Source organism: Lycium barbarum, chromosome 12 (assembly GCF_019175385.1).
Source record: "Lycium barbarum isolate Lr01 chromosome 12, ASM1917538v2, whole genome shotgun sequence".
Taxonomy (NCBI): Eukaryota; Viridiplantae; Streptophyta; class Magnoliopsida; order Solanales; family Solanaceae; genus Lycium; species Lycium barbarum.
This window is the reverse complement of record NC_083348.1, coordinates 11,689,467-11,703,385: the sequence shown is the minus strand read 5'-3', so window position 1 is coordinate 11,703,385 and position 13,919 is coordinate 11,689,467. Positions and strand designations below refer to the sequence as shown.

Here is a 13,919-nt window from a genome sequence, read left to right as displayed (position 1 = left end):
TCTGGGATATGAGGTGAGTGGTGTATGAAGATAAATAATGCCTCAATTTCTGAGCCGCCCAAGTTAGCGCACAATAGGTTTTCTCTATTAGCGTATATCTTGCCTCACAAGTTGTGAACTTCTTGCTCAGATAGTAAATGACGTGTTCCTTTTTCCCTTCTTCATCATGTTGCCCTAACACGCGGCCGAAGGCCTTTTCAACAACTGATAAGTATAGCAGCAATGGGCTCCCGGGTCTTAGTGGTACCAAGACTGGTGGGTTGGACAAGTATCTCTTGATAGTGTCGAATGCCTCTTGGAACTCCTCTGTCAATTTTGTAGGAGTGTCCTTTTTCAAAAGCTTGAGGATATGCTCCACTATGATGGTGGATTGAGCTATGAATCGCCCAATGTAATTCAGCCTTCCTAGGAAACTTATGACTTTTTTCTTAGTTTAGAGAGGAGGTAATTCTTGGATTGCTTTGATCTTTGTTGGGTCTAGCTTTATGCCCTTTCGGCTGACTATGAACCCCACTAATTTTCCAGCCAGTACTCTGAACACATATTTGGCCGGGTTCAATTTCAAGTTAAACTTGCAGAGCATGTCGAAGAACTTCCTCAATTGTGTGGTATGCTCCAAACTTTCCCTCGACTTGACAATGGCATCGTCCACATTGACTTTAATTTCTTTATGGATCATGCCGTGGAAAATGGTAGTCATTGCCCTCATGTAGGTTGCGCCGGCGTTCTTGAGGCCAAAGGGCATTACCCTGTAATGGTACACTTCCCATGGGGTGATGAAGCCTGTTTTCTCGGCATCCTCTCTATCCATTAGGATTTGGTGGTAGCTGGCAAACGAATCCACAAACGACTGTAGCTCATGCTTGGCACAATTATCTATGAGTATGTAGATGTTCGGGAGTGAAAAATTATTCTTTGGGCTAGCCTTGTTAAGATCTCGATAATCCACGTAGATTTTTATCTTACCATCATTCTTGGGTACCGAAACTCTATTGTCTAGCCATGTGGGGTATGATGTCACCTCCACTAGTCCTCATTCAATTTGTTTCTCCACCTCGTCTTTGATTCAGATACTGAGATCCAATTTGAATTGTCATGTTTTCTGCTTTACCAGAGCAAAACCCTCACTGATGGGTAGCCTGTGGGATACTATACTGGTGCTTAGTCCTGGCATATCGGCGTATGACCATGCGAAGATATCCACGTGCTCCCTTAGTAAACTTGTCAATTCTTCTTTTAAAGGGGTCTCTAGGTGTGCACTTATCCTTGTCTCTTTGACATTCTCTTCATCACCTAGATTTATGGCTTCTGTCTCATCCAAGTTTGGCTTCTGCTCATTCTCTAGTTGTTCTACTTCATCTGCGAGACCCTCGGGTAGCATTGTGGTCTCATTGTATTCCTCATACTCTTCTTCCTCTATGCTTCCTAGCTCGTTCGTTTTGAAATATATCATGACATTTAAGGTTGCTTTATTATTTTTATTACGAAGAGCCAGTAGCAGGGTAGAGGTCCAGTTAGACAGATGCTCGCCCGGTTCTGCCTCTCTGATGATGGGCGCTTCAGCACATTCTTTCAGAATCACGGAGTAATCTTTCTCTTGGAATAGCATCCTTATCCCTTCTTCAATGTCGGCATCCTTAGGCATAGGCATTCTATGGGGAAATAACTGTCACAGATTTAGAATGGGTTTGCAAAGGTCCGCAACCTCTTGTTTCTTCTTGGTGGGTATCTCTTCTTCTGCTGGGACGTAACCAACCCTAAAATGAAAGTTAACTTAAAGAATGGGAATGGGCTCGGTGATGCCCTGCAAGTTTCTCCCTAGACCTTTTTCGGGTTCAAACCTATTTAGGATCATAGTGGAAGAAATCATTTTGTAAACCACTGGCATGGGAGTTTCCAGGGACTCTAGTGGGTCGCTCCCACTAACTCCATGACATAGAAATCCATTCCTTTGGGTGCGGCTTCAATGACAGGTACAGAGTTGTCTGGGTAATTGTGCATGCTGGCTTTTCCGTGGATCACCATTTCTTGATGGAGTGAGAATGGTACTGCCCCTGCCATGTGGATCCATGGTCTTCCCAAAAGCAAATTGTAATTGGCGAGTATTTTCACGACTTGGAATTCAGTGGTGAACTTAGCTGGTCCTATTTGAACGTCCAAATCAACTACCCCAGTGGCATCAAAACCTCCTCTATTGAATGCTCTTATGTTAGTGTGGCTTTTACGGAAAGGTCATATCCTAGCTGAGTCTGGGTAGACTCGAGACAGATGTTAAGTCCCTCTCCGTTGTCAATTAATACTCGAGTTACCACTTTATTGCGGCACATGATAGTGATGTCCAACACTTTGTTGTGATTTGTGCCTTCTTTGGGTAACTATTTCTCTATGAAGGCAATTTGATGTTCCTCCATAACATGAGCAACCATTTCGGACAGATTTTCACTATTTGTTCCAGCTGGGACATGAGCTTCCTCCAACACCTTCATTAGAGCCAGACGGTGTTGAGATGAACTTTGCAGCAATTCCAGTACTGAGATTTGGGCCGGCGTTTTCTTTAAATGTTCAATAATAGAGTATTCCTTTGGCTGCATTCGGTGCTAGAAATCCTCAGGTTCTCCTTCCATGATAGTCCTTTTCTGATTTCCCTCCCTTAGGGGTGCCCCTTGGGCTAGGTCCTCAGGAGTGTAGCATCTTTCTGATCTTGTGATGCCATGTGCGGTAGCAACTTGGACTACGAACTCTTTGCGGGGTGCCGTTAGAATCACTTGAGCAATTTATGCTATCACCGGTGTAAGGATTAATACCTTGAATTGCGGGCGTTCTTGCAAAGACAATGATGTTATTGTGCGTTCAATATCTTTCACAAAATTATGGATTGTTGGCCTTCCTGCGACCCAATCTTCTTCTCTTTCAATCTTGTGAATCACATTATTGCCATGGTTTGGCAAAGGGTTGGTGTTCACATTTGGAGGGGTTGTTTGGAGCACATTCTCCTTCCGATCAATCAAGTCCTTATCTTGTACTTGAGGTTAATGCAGTCCTCAGTACTGTGTCCTATGCCATTGGAATGATAGGCACATGTCTGGTCAGCTCGGTAAAACCGGTTCTTTGGATCGATGACCTTTGGGAGAAGCACTTGGATCATCCCAGCTGCACTTAATCTTTTGAATAAATCAGTCCGAGATTCCATTAGCAGAGTGAATACCTGAGGGGGTCTCTTTTTGAAATTTGGACATGGCGTATTATAGGCATTTGGTGGTGGCTGATTTTAGTAGGTATTGGGTTGGTTATTTTGTGGAGTGCGGTAAATGGGTGGGGGAATTTGATAATTTAGCGGTGGAGCTTGGTAATTTAGGGGAGGTGATTGGAAGGTATTTAGTGGAGCTTGGTAATTTTGGGGTAGTAATTGGAAGGTTGGTTGCGCGTAATATACGGGTACCGTGTTATAAGGTGTGGGAATATAGGTATTCGGGGGAGGTGAAGCGTATGCTTCCATCGGGAAATCTTCCCTCCTTTTTGGGTTTGGGATTAGGAGTGTGGGATATGCTAGCTATGTCTTCCTTCTTCTTGCGCATGAACTCGACTGAGCTTGAACCTGTGGATTTTTCTGTCATAATTATGATTCGACAAGTCTTGAAACCATCTTCTATGGCCTCGCCTATTTTGACCAATTCAGAGAAAGGTCTTCCCGCCATTGAAAACATTCTATCATAGAAATTTTTTTCTTGTGAACGGATGAAAACCGACACAAGTTCTTCAACGCCCATAGGGGTTTGTACCCGGGCGGCCTCCGTTCTCTACCTGCTTGCATATTCGCGGAAGTTTTCGGTGGACTTTTGTTTTACTTTCTCCAAATAGTATCTATCCGGTTCTGTCTCCATATTAAAGCGGAATCTTTCTATGAAAGCCGCAGTCATGTCCTCCCATATGATTCAACGGCGTATGTCTTGAGCCGTGAGCTATTCCAAGGCTTCTCCAGTCAAACTTCCATTGAACAACCTCATGATGAGCGCTTGGTTGTCTCAGACACCGACCAATTGATCACAGTAGGCCCGCAGATGCGCTTTAGGATTGCCCGTCCCATTGAACAACTCAAAATGGGATACTTTGAAGCCCTCGGGTAAATCTAAGTTGGTTTGCATACATAAATCGTCATAACACAAACCTGTGCTAGTGAGGGTAGTCCTCATGGATCGTTCCAACATTGTAGTCATCTTCCGCTCGAGCCTTTCTTCCTGTTTTTCCTGCTCAACTTTTCTTGCCTTTTCCATCTCCTTATAATGGCTAATTTTCTGATCGGGTGAAAAGGTGCCTGTTGTAGCAGGTGTGGAAAGAAATAGCAGGGCAAGTTCGGGTAATAGGGGTTCTTTTGTCGGTTGGTAGAGAGATAATCTTGGTTGTATAGTGATGCCGGGATGGGTATTTTGTGGTGTTGGGTAACAAGGGATAGAGTGAGTGGTCCTAAAAATTTGGTTGGTGTTAAGTGGTGGCAGGGTGTGGTTCGAGGAACCAATGTGTCCATCGATTGGGGTAAATAGCATGGTGGTCATAACAGACCTGGTAGGGAAGTGATCGGGTAATGGTGATCAAAGATGAAAAAAATAGTGGAGGCCTTCTTTCTTCAGCAGGAGCCTCTCGGCATCATTAGCAGCTTTGCTTTGCGCCAATTTTTCTTGAAGATGAGAGATTTTTTCAAACATCATTTTCATGACATCTTCAGTAGGTGATGACTCAGGCAGTTCGTGCAGAGGCGATTCTCTGAGAGCAATGTCGGTAGGGCTAGTTTCGTTCTCTGAAGTACCAATCATCTTTTCTTTTTCTCTATCTTGTAGGGATAAGGTTGCTATTGCAGCTTTGGATCTTGTGAAGTATGCCAGTGTGAACACGAATCAACTTCTCTTTCTATAAGAAAGGAATAACTCAAAGGCAAATAGAGTTAGTTTGTTAGATAATGAAAAGACAATCAAGATATCACACATAGATGGCAGTTTAAAACACTTAGCACACAAATAGTCATATGTTTGTTTTAAATACTCGATTGATCTCTTGTATTGGGTTTTGGATACTTGGGATTCTGTTGAGTGGGGGAATATAATATTTATAATATATAGGGACTGAGTCTTACGTAGACTGCCTATGTATCCCTCCGCGGGAAGTCAGGCCCTTCCGTAGTTCGATTTACATAAGATAAAATTTAAAACCTACCCCTGACCAGGCCTGATAGAGGCTTCTTGTGTATCCCTCCTTGGGACATCAGGTCGGTGCAGTTCCATTTACACAAAATTGGGGGGGGGGGGGGGGGGGGGGGAGGACAAATCCGTATTAAACACAAAAAATGGGATCCCCTAAAACCACCCAAAAGCGACCTTTCTTTTGAGATCAATATAGGTTGTTTGCCCATTCAACCTTTTCTGGCCCTAAAGGCCCCAAATCCTAATACTGAGATGGGAGCAATAGCCAAATGGCTCCTTTATGGACCAAATTCTCCAATTCAAACTTGAATACATCGCACTCCTCTGTGTCGTTCCCTAAGGCTCCAAAATGGTATAAGCACATTTTGCGGCAGCCAACTCCTTCATTTTGAGCCCTTCTGGTTCTGATGGGGCTAATCTTCCCAATGCTGACCAACTTCTGAAAGTTGTTGGCATAAGAGTCTCTGAATATTGTGAAGTCGTAACGCTAAATATGAGTGTTCAAAGTAATCCCTTCAGTTGGGATAATGTTGTCATGGACCAAAAATTAATGTGGTCCCCATATCTTGGTGATGTTTTTCTCATCTATCAACCTGATGAGTCTTTTCTTGAAGGCTAAACATTCATTGATGGTGTGCCCTGCCTGATCCTGGTGGTAAGGGCATCTCTTATGTACGAAGAACGGAGGACAGAGTGGCAACCTGTCAAAGTAAACACTGACAATTCCTTTGCTTCGAAACTTGATCATCATTTCCTAGCTCGTAACATACTTAGGTGAGACATGGTAAGGACAATCCAATGCCTTGATCGCAATAGCCCACTATTCGGGCGAAGCTGGTCGAGCATACTCTATTCGCTCCACGGGCTCTTCCCTAGGGTTTTATAGTGCAGCAGAGGCTTCTTCCCCTTTTGGGCTTAAAGGAGTGGCGGAGGTTTCTTCCTTTTTTAGGCTTGATGGTGCAGCAGAGGCAACCCTCTTTGATGGCCATGTGGGCTCCAGTGGGTCCGACTCCATTTCTTCTACCTCAAACTCCACCACTATCCAGATGTACTCGGGAAAAATCCCTCTTCCCTTGTCCAGGACATTCTGGCCAAACAATTGCATAAATTAAACAAGTAGATCACTAAGTAATAATTATTTTTTTTTAGTAGAAAATAGTGTAAGGCCCAAATGATAAGGAAATCCCAAAGCCCACATGGGCTATTTAACCAAATTCAGAAAGAGAGGAAAAACATCCAACCCAAGTAAAAGTTTTATTTACAGTACTACAGGAGGCCCAAACATTAATTTAAACAAAAACAGTCAGCCCAAGAGACTTAAACTGACACAATACAAGCTCATATTAACAAATGGCAAAAATGATATACTTTAAATATACTGGATATATCCACTTCTATACACCTGTGAGGGTATAGAGGTGAATATACCTTGTATACTTTGGTATATCACCTAGTATATAGGTAAGAAAGTTAAAGCATTGAGAGGAGATGAGGAAAAATATACTATTCGAGGTCTTTTTAGACTTATATAAGCCAATCAGTAGCACATTCAAAGTCCATAACCAAAGGGTAAATAAACAGACACATAAGGCTACTTCACTAAAACAAAAAGTGAATAATGTTAATGAAAAAACATACACCACCACCAGCCAACATACCATGGATTTACACACCCATGGAGAGATCAGAACAGCTCAAAAGGGAAAGCTCTAACCCCTTTTGTTCTTCATGCCACACAAGATCCAAGGGATTTCTAGGAACCCGAGGCATGGTAGACACCAGGGAAGGTTTAAGCTTCATCCCCAAGTGTTGTTTTGCCTCTCCACTTATGTGTTAGGTGTAACGCCTCGTACCTTTAAACTATGCTATATTCACGATTATAGACTTAGAAAACCAGATAAGGAATGTGGGAATTGGAAATTTCTCTTCAGTTTTCAGATGGGATTTACGCCCCAGAATATGGACCGTATTTCAATATATAGCCTGTATTTCAAATTGTAATTTGGTATCTAAATCACTCTGCATTCTGGAATTTGTCTTGGGGAATATATATAGTTAAATACATATTGTATTTTGAAATATGGCCCGAATTTGATGGTCGTATTCGGGAAGGAGGTGCTACAGTGTTTCTGTCCTGTTGAACATGCTTGATTACGGTCCAGGTTTACGAACCATAATTCAGAATACGGACCACGTCGCACCAGAAACTATAAAACCTGGTTTCAGTTCTAAATTTTATTTTTACAAGCCCCTGAACCCTAGAACGAATGTATCCTTCTCCCAACAATCCAAAACATCAAGGTAAGTCAATCCAAGCCCACCCAAATAAATTCTAACATGTGTTCTCACAATCTAACAATGAAATCATTGTTCTTAACATAGGGTTTTCAAGAAAACCCATTTAAAGGACTCAAGACTTAAACCTTGGAATTCTTTTTCCAAGTTCAGATTTTTATTTCAAGCTTTGAGCATTAACAGGTATGTAGGGTTGCTATCTATGTGTGGCAACATCATTGTTCTTCCCCACGCTTATTCTTCCATAAACTATGAAGCTTTACGAAAACTAGGGTTTTTAACCATGTTGATGATAACCCTAGGTCCATGCCCCATGTTATATTATGTATTAAATTGTTATAAATTCTTCATTGTGTTCTTGATACATCATTACGATTATTGAGAATCTGTCTGTAATACATGAAGACCCATACTTTGCATTCCATAGGTTCTTACATGCAAGTTTATGAACTATTATGACATTTTCAAGAAAAGCTATATATGTTTTATAAGTTCATGCAAGAATAATACGAATGATATTCATGTACATGCAAGTTATGATTCATGAAAAGCCATGGGCAGCAAGTGCCACTTATTTTCCATGTTCATGTTTTTGGGAGTTCCATTAATTACCGAGAAGGCTTCAAGCAGCCTGAAACTACGTAGCCACCGTAGGATGAGGATTTCTCCACCCATGCTTAGGACGATCTCTCATAATGACCGGATCATTTCATAATATTATTAAATATCATGTCCCTAGCAAGGTATGAGTGTTCTGCAGGTAGGACGTAAGTATCAGACCATATTGTCGGTTATATTTATTGCTCTCCCTACTCACAATACTTTACACATATTATATATGTATATGTACTCATGTTCATGATCATGTTTCAGTTCAGTCTCTATTATGTTATTTCCATGTCCCATGTTATTTCATTCAGTTGCTTTACATACCAGTACATTCAATGTGCTGACGTCCCCTTTTTATTGTCCAGGGGCCTGCATTTCACGATGCAGGTACGGATTTACAGGATGTCACATTTGCATTTCGCGGTCTTAGTCAGTTATCTTTATTTTATTAGTTATGCATTTAAAGGTATGTTGGGGGCCTTGTCCCAGCAAGTACGTTTTTCAGCCAAGACTCAAGATTAGAGGTTTCATAGACTAGTGATTTTAGTTATGTTAGACATGCAAGGTGTTTAGCCATCTTTGGCTCAACTTTTGTTATTTCCGCATTCATGTTATAACAAGTATGTTATTAATTTTTATGACTTCATGTGTATTCCTAAAAGCCCATCATGTTCTCACGTTATATTTCCACGCTCCTGTTATGCCTCATGATGATTCAGTAAGCCATGTGGTTCGCTCGATCACGTGCAGTAAGGCACCGAGTGTCGCATTTCGCCCAGGCTATGATTCGGGGCATGACATTAGGATCACAGTATTATGGGAGATGAAGTGTACATAAATGTTGTCAACAAACAGCCTTCTAATCAATATGTCTAGGTGTGCATTTTAACAGACTTGGTTATCTTATCAGACATTAACATCCTATTAAGTTCAAGCAGGATTGATGAAAGGTTTTAGCACTTCTATGACACAGTCATGACAAAAGCAAGAGATAAGCCACAGTTACAGAACCAGTATATCTAATAGCATCAACACTCAACCAATTCAAGGAGATATTCTCTAAGCAAGTAACATAAGATATGAACTTAAGTAATGAGTGACTAGCCTACAAAGAGAAACAATTAACAACCATTAGGTGTCACACAAGTCATCAAGTAAGTAGCAGTTCCTAGAACTAGTTCATCTCTCAAAGAAACCAAGTTTTAAATCAACTATCACCTGTCAACATGAGAGAGTAATAGGGTTGCTATACTCACTTAACAAACTTTAATATACTCAACCGAACCGCCTAGAATTCTACTTTAGTTATCTTTTGTAGTGAACTAGCAAACACAGCTTAAAACCAGTATTTCCTGAAGGACAAGTACTTGTTCTTCACCTTAGTGAATAGGTGAAACCATTTAAGCCAAAACAAAGTAACTGAACAAGCCAAAACAAAATGACTAAACAGGCCACCTATCAAGTTATCAATTACTTAAGTTAGACTATTTGAAAATCAACACAACAGATAAACTTTACCAAAAAAGAGGTTTGACAGTTTTCCAACAACTCAAAATGTTCCAGTTTTAAAGTCTCATAGACCAATTACAAATTGAGCATTTTTTGCCAAAACAAAGATCTCTAACACAGGAGAACCACTAAGAATCCCAAAGCAAATTCAAAATCCAAACAGATCATCCTTTCAGCCAAAACATGTTTAACTCTTTTAACAAGGAAAATGCAACCAGGCACAAGATCCAAACAAAACTGACCAAGTAGGTTGAGCATGAGTGTTTCACTATCAAATAGTGTCAAAAATAAAAGAAAGAGTAAGATAGACTTGGTTTTGAGCATGGTTACCTTTGAAAAACATTTTTGAAAAACAGAATTCAACCAGAAAAAGGCAGGAAGGAATGAATATTCATTTAGTTTCAAATTACTGAGTGGATCATGTAAAAGCACAAAGCTGGACTCAAAAATGGAAAATAGTGGCTATTCAAGAGCCAAATTGAATTAAACATCAAACAGAGCTGGTTTTTAAGCATGATAGAAGACTCCAAAACATTAACTGAGGCTCATTTAAAAAAACAAAACCAATCAAGGATGATGAACTTTACAAGCATATTGTGACCAAATAGTTTTAAAACTATCAGATGTTTAAACTTACCTATTGCCTTTTCCTAATCACTTAGTTAAGTACTAAACCTTATTCTCATTAGAATATTATGTGACAGTATTAAACTCATTCTTTAAAATGAGTGATTTGTAATCAAATACACCCCAGAGTCACAAAACTTCCATCATGCCACTCAATTAAAAAAGGAAACAATATGTATAGACTAAAAAGGACTAATAATACCCCTTAGATCTTCTTATATTTAGATTAGCGTGCCTTTTCCAAGCTCCTAAGTTAATAAATGACAGGGTCCAACATTACCAAAAACATTCTCAAACAACTCATCAATCATATTAAAGCAAATAGGACTCATAGATCAAGATATTAATAGACTAATCATGTCACACTACTTTATCCAAAATGTGGATGACTTAAACCTAGTCAAATACCCCAGATATCATAAATGATTCGCACCTAGAGCAGACCTATTCCCCAAAATAAACAAGAAAGATATAAACCAAGTCATTACCTTTTGAACATAGGGGCATACTAATTAGTTAGCATGTTCATTATCCAAACACTTATACCTAATGAACTTATAACAACATGGGCAAATAGACCCCAAGCTTTATAACATATGAATGATCAAGGTTAAACGAATATAACTAAACTTAAGAGTTTCCATATTAGAAGGACTCATAACTAATTAATCCTTGAATACATAGGTCAGACTTCAAGCTATCATAACCAGAAAAAGCATAGCTCAACAAGAAAACTCAAGACACTGATCATGAAGAATAAAACACATATTCACATGACTAACATGTTATTTACCTAAAACTAATTCATAACTTAATCAAAGAATATACAAATGAGTTCTTAAAATCTACATGACTAATCTTCCAAGTGCACATAAGGCTAAACAACTACAGAACCAAGTAAAACAAGATTAAACTAAAACAAAACTAGCATTTATAAGACTAAAGACAACACAAATAACCCAAACATCAAGCCATATAAGCATTAGATATATAAATGACTGAAAATAAACTAAAAATAACTGAGGGAAAAGAAAGGTCACCTCTTTGATGAGCCGCCAAACCAAGAATAAACTGGAAGATAATTTTCTTCCACCCTTAGCCACACAACAAGCAGAACTATTTAATTTTTTTAAAATAAATCGAAAAGATGAAGGTTTCCAAGCAAACTTGCCAAAACCCTAGCTATTTCAATTTTTATATGCAAGATGATATAATTTTTCAAATTGCCTCCCAAAATCTCCCCTTCTTATAATGCGAAATAAAACATCTTATATAGATACCCCAGATCTGAAAAACCCCAACCTCAAACTCGATGTGGGACTTTGCAAATCTTCAAGGGATTGCCTTCTAAATCACAATCAAAGGTCGAGATTCAAGAATGTAAACGCATGGAGGGTCAGATTTGAAGCAGAACGGGTCCATCTCCTTGGTTCCTCATGAGCCAATAGAAATCCCTAAATTCAAATCGCAAACAAAAAAACCAATTAAAGCATTTCAGTTCTATACGTTGAAAATGCAGAAAAGTGAAGAAAAAGAAAGGATTGTACGATTCTAAAATCGCGTTTGGTGAATTTGGAGACGAAGCATTAAATGCTTGCTCGATCTGGCCATGCAAGGCCTGAAAAAGGTGTTGTACACCTGCTACTTTGCCAAATATAGCGAGGATGACGCAGGAGAGAGAATGGACGCGGTGGCGGCGCTAGGGTTTCATCCGAAACCCTTGAAGAAAAAATGTGACCCCTTAAGGGGTCTGTTTGGATGAGGACATGCCCATAAATACTTGGGCACCGTGGGCCGGGTCTGGCCCTTCATTGGGTTGGGCTCGGCCCAATTTAAGAGAAAAATAAAAGGCCCGCCTACTTATACATATATACATGATATACTCATATATATATATATATATATATATATATATATATATATATATATATATATATATATATATATATATATATATATATATATACATGTATACTTATGTATATATCATGTATATATGGGTGAGTGAGTATGCAAGATTTAACAAATAGCCCAATTTTAAAAAAGATGTCCATTAATTGAATATTAAAAAAAAAAAAAAGACCCCATTTAAAGCTAATTGGTCAGATTTTAAAAGAGATACTAACTAAGTTTTTTACCAAAAGACCTTAATTAAATTTGGCTACTTGCCATAATTGGATAATAACTAATTGTTTTAATTACAGCCGCTTAATGGCAAATTTTAAATTCAATCAGAACCACAACTTAATTAATTATGATAAAAATCCAAATTCTATTAAATAAGAAATGATGGGTAAAAATGGTCAATTTACTTAATTAATCAATTTTCCTTGAATTAAACAGAGTAAAATACTTTGCAAATTGCTATTTTAACAGTTTATACAATTAAGTGAATAATCATGGAAAATTATCACTCTCTTCTTAGTTAATTTAACAAAAGTATATTAATGTGAAAAATACTTAAATTAATTTATAATATTGTAGATATTATCTTATGAGACAAAATTGGCAAAATATAGCCTCAATAGATTTTTTCAGAAAATTATTTTGACTTTCTAAAAATATATTTCCCTCTGTTTTAATATTTCAAGGAGTCCATATAATTAAAGAAAATTATGGGAGGTCAAAAATTATGTGTCAACAATACCTGCCTTCCAACACTGCCAATAACTTGGTTAACAATGGAACTCTAGATTTCCTTTGTCATTGGCCCTTTGTTGTCAATATAGTCATTCATCAAGACTGATGCAAGAACAACTGCTGAGGCATACTTTTGAGTGCTCGTGATGTGTTCAACCCAGCAAGTGTGATCACCAACATACTTGTAAATGCGAAACCTATCCGAGTTGTCGTACTTATTGGCCCGTAACATCCAAGCACAATTAGGAGAGGCGCATTCCACCTTATAATATTTGTTGTTACTCTTGTTTGGTTTAAAACAAAACCGGGTCTTTATTGCGGATTTCTTCAATAAAATCTTTAAATACTCTTTGTTCTCAAATGTTTGCACACAGTAAAAATCGATTCCATCATTGAAGTTGTGGTTGCATTGTGAACCACTTGGTGGCTGCCCATCACCCCCATCATTTCCATCACACTCTTTGTCATCACTATCAAGATCATCCATATCCATAAAATGATCACTCATGACCTCATGTTGTATTGAAGCTTCATCGGCTGGCGGCTGTGGCAGCGGTGGGTTTGTGGGTGGGGGTGGTGCTGCTGATGTAGAACCAACTTGAGACCTCTCAACAATATTATTCTTAAAATAGGCCTAGAACCATCATCAACAATGTCAAGCATGTACAATACCACTTGTCTATCATTTGATATGAGGGATGGGTTTTTCCCTTAGTGGGAAAAGCATTAATCATACAACTAATGCGCAAGTCGCTAGGCTCACAATTTAACTCCCCACTTTCTATTACGCTCGTAACCAAGTCATTATTCGTACTATAGCGACGCACATCAATCGGCACTGTCACCTTGCTCACAGAATTCCAATTCCAACATTATAGGGTCTCCTCTCGTTCACTTATGTAATCACCACCTACTATAGTATAGTCTGCAATCGATGCCATAATAAAATATATAATAGACTATGACTTTGTTCTATACATGGTCGATGACTCGTTGATGACTGTGGCCTATTACTGACCGGAGAGCTGTACTAGACGCAAAACCAAA

General features: G+C 39.0%; 1 long non-coding RNA gene across 1 annotated transcript; it reads right to left on the bottom strand.

Moving 5' to 3' along the window:
• Positions 1-11,351: 11,351 nt before the first annotated feature.
• LOC132623560 (uncharacterized) lies at positions 11,352-11,962 on the bottom strand. Its single transcript, XR_009576292.1, has 2 exons — positions 11,780-11,962; positions 11,352-11,686 (listed from the first exon to the last, which is right to left on the bottom strand). It is a non-coding gene; the product is annotated as an uncharacterized LOC132623560 (long non-coding RNA).
• Positions 11,963-13,919: the final 1,957 nt, after the last annotated feature.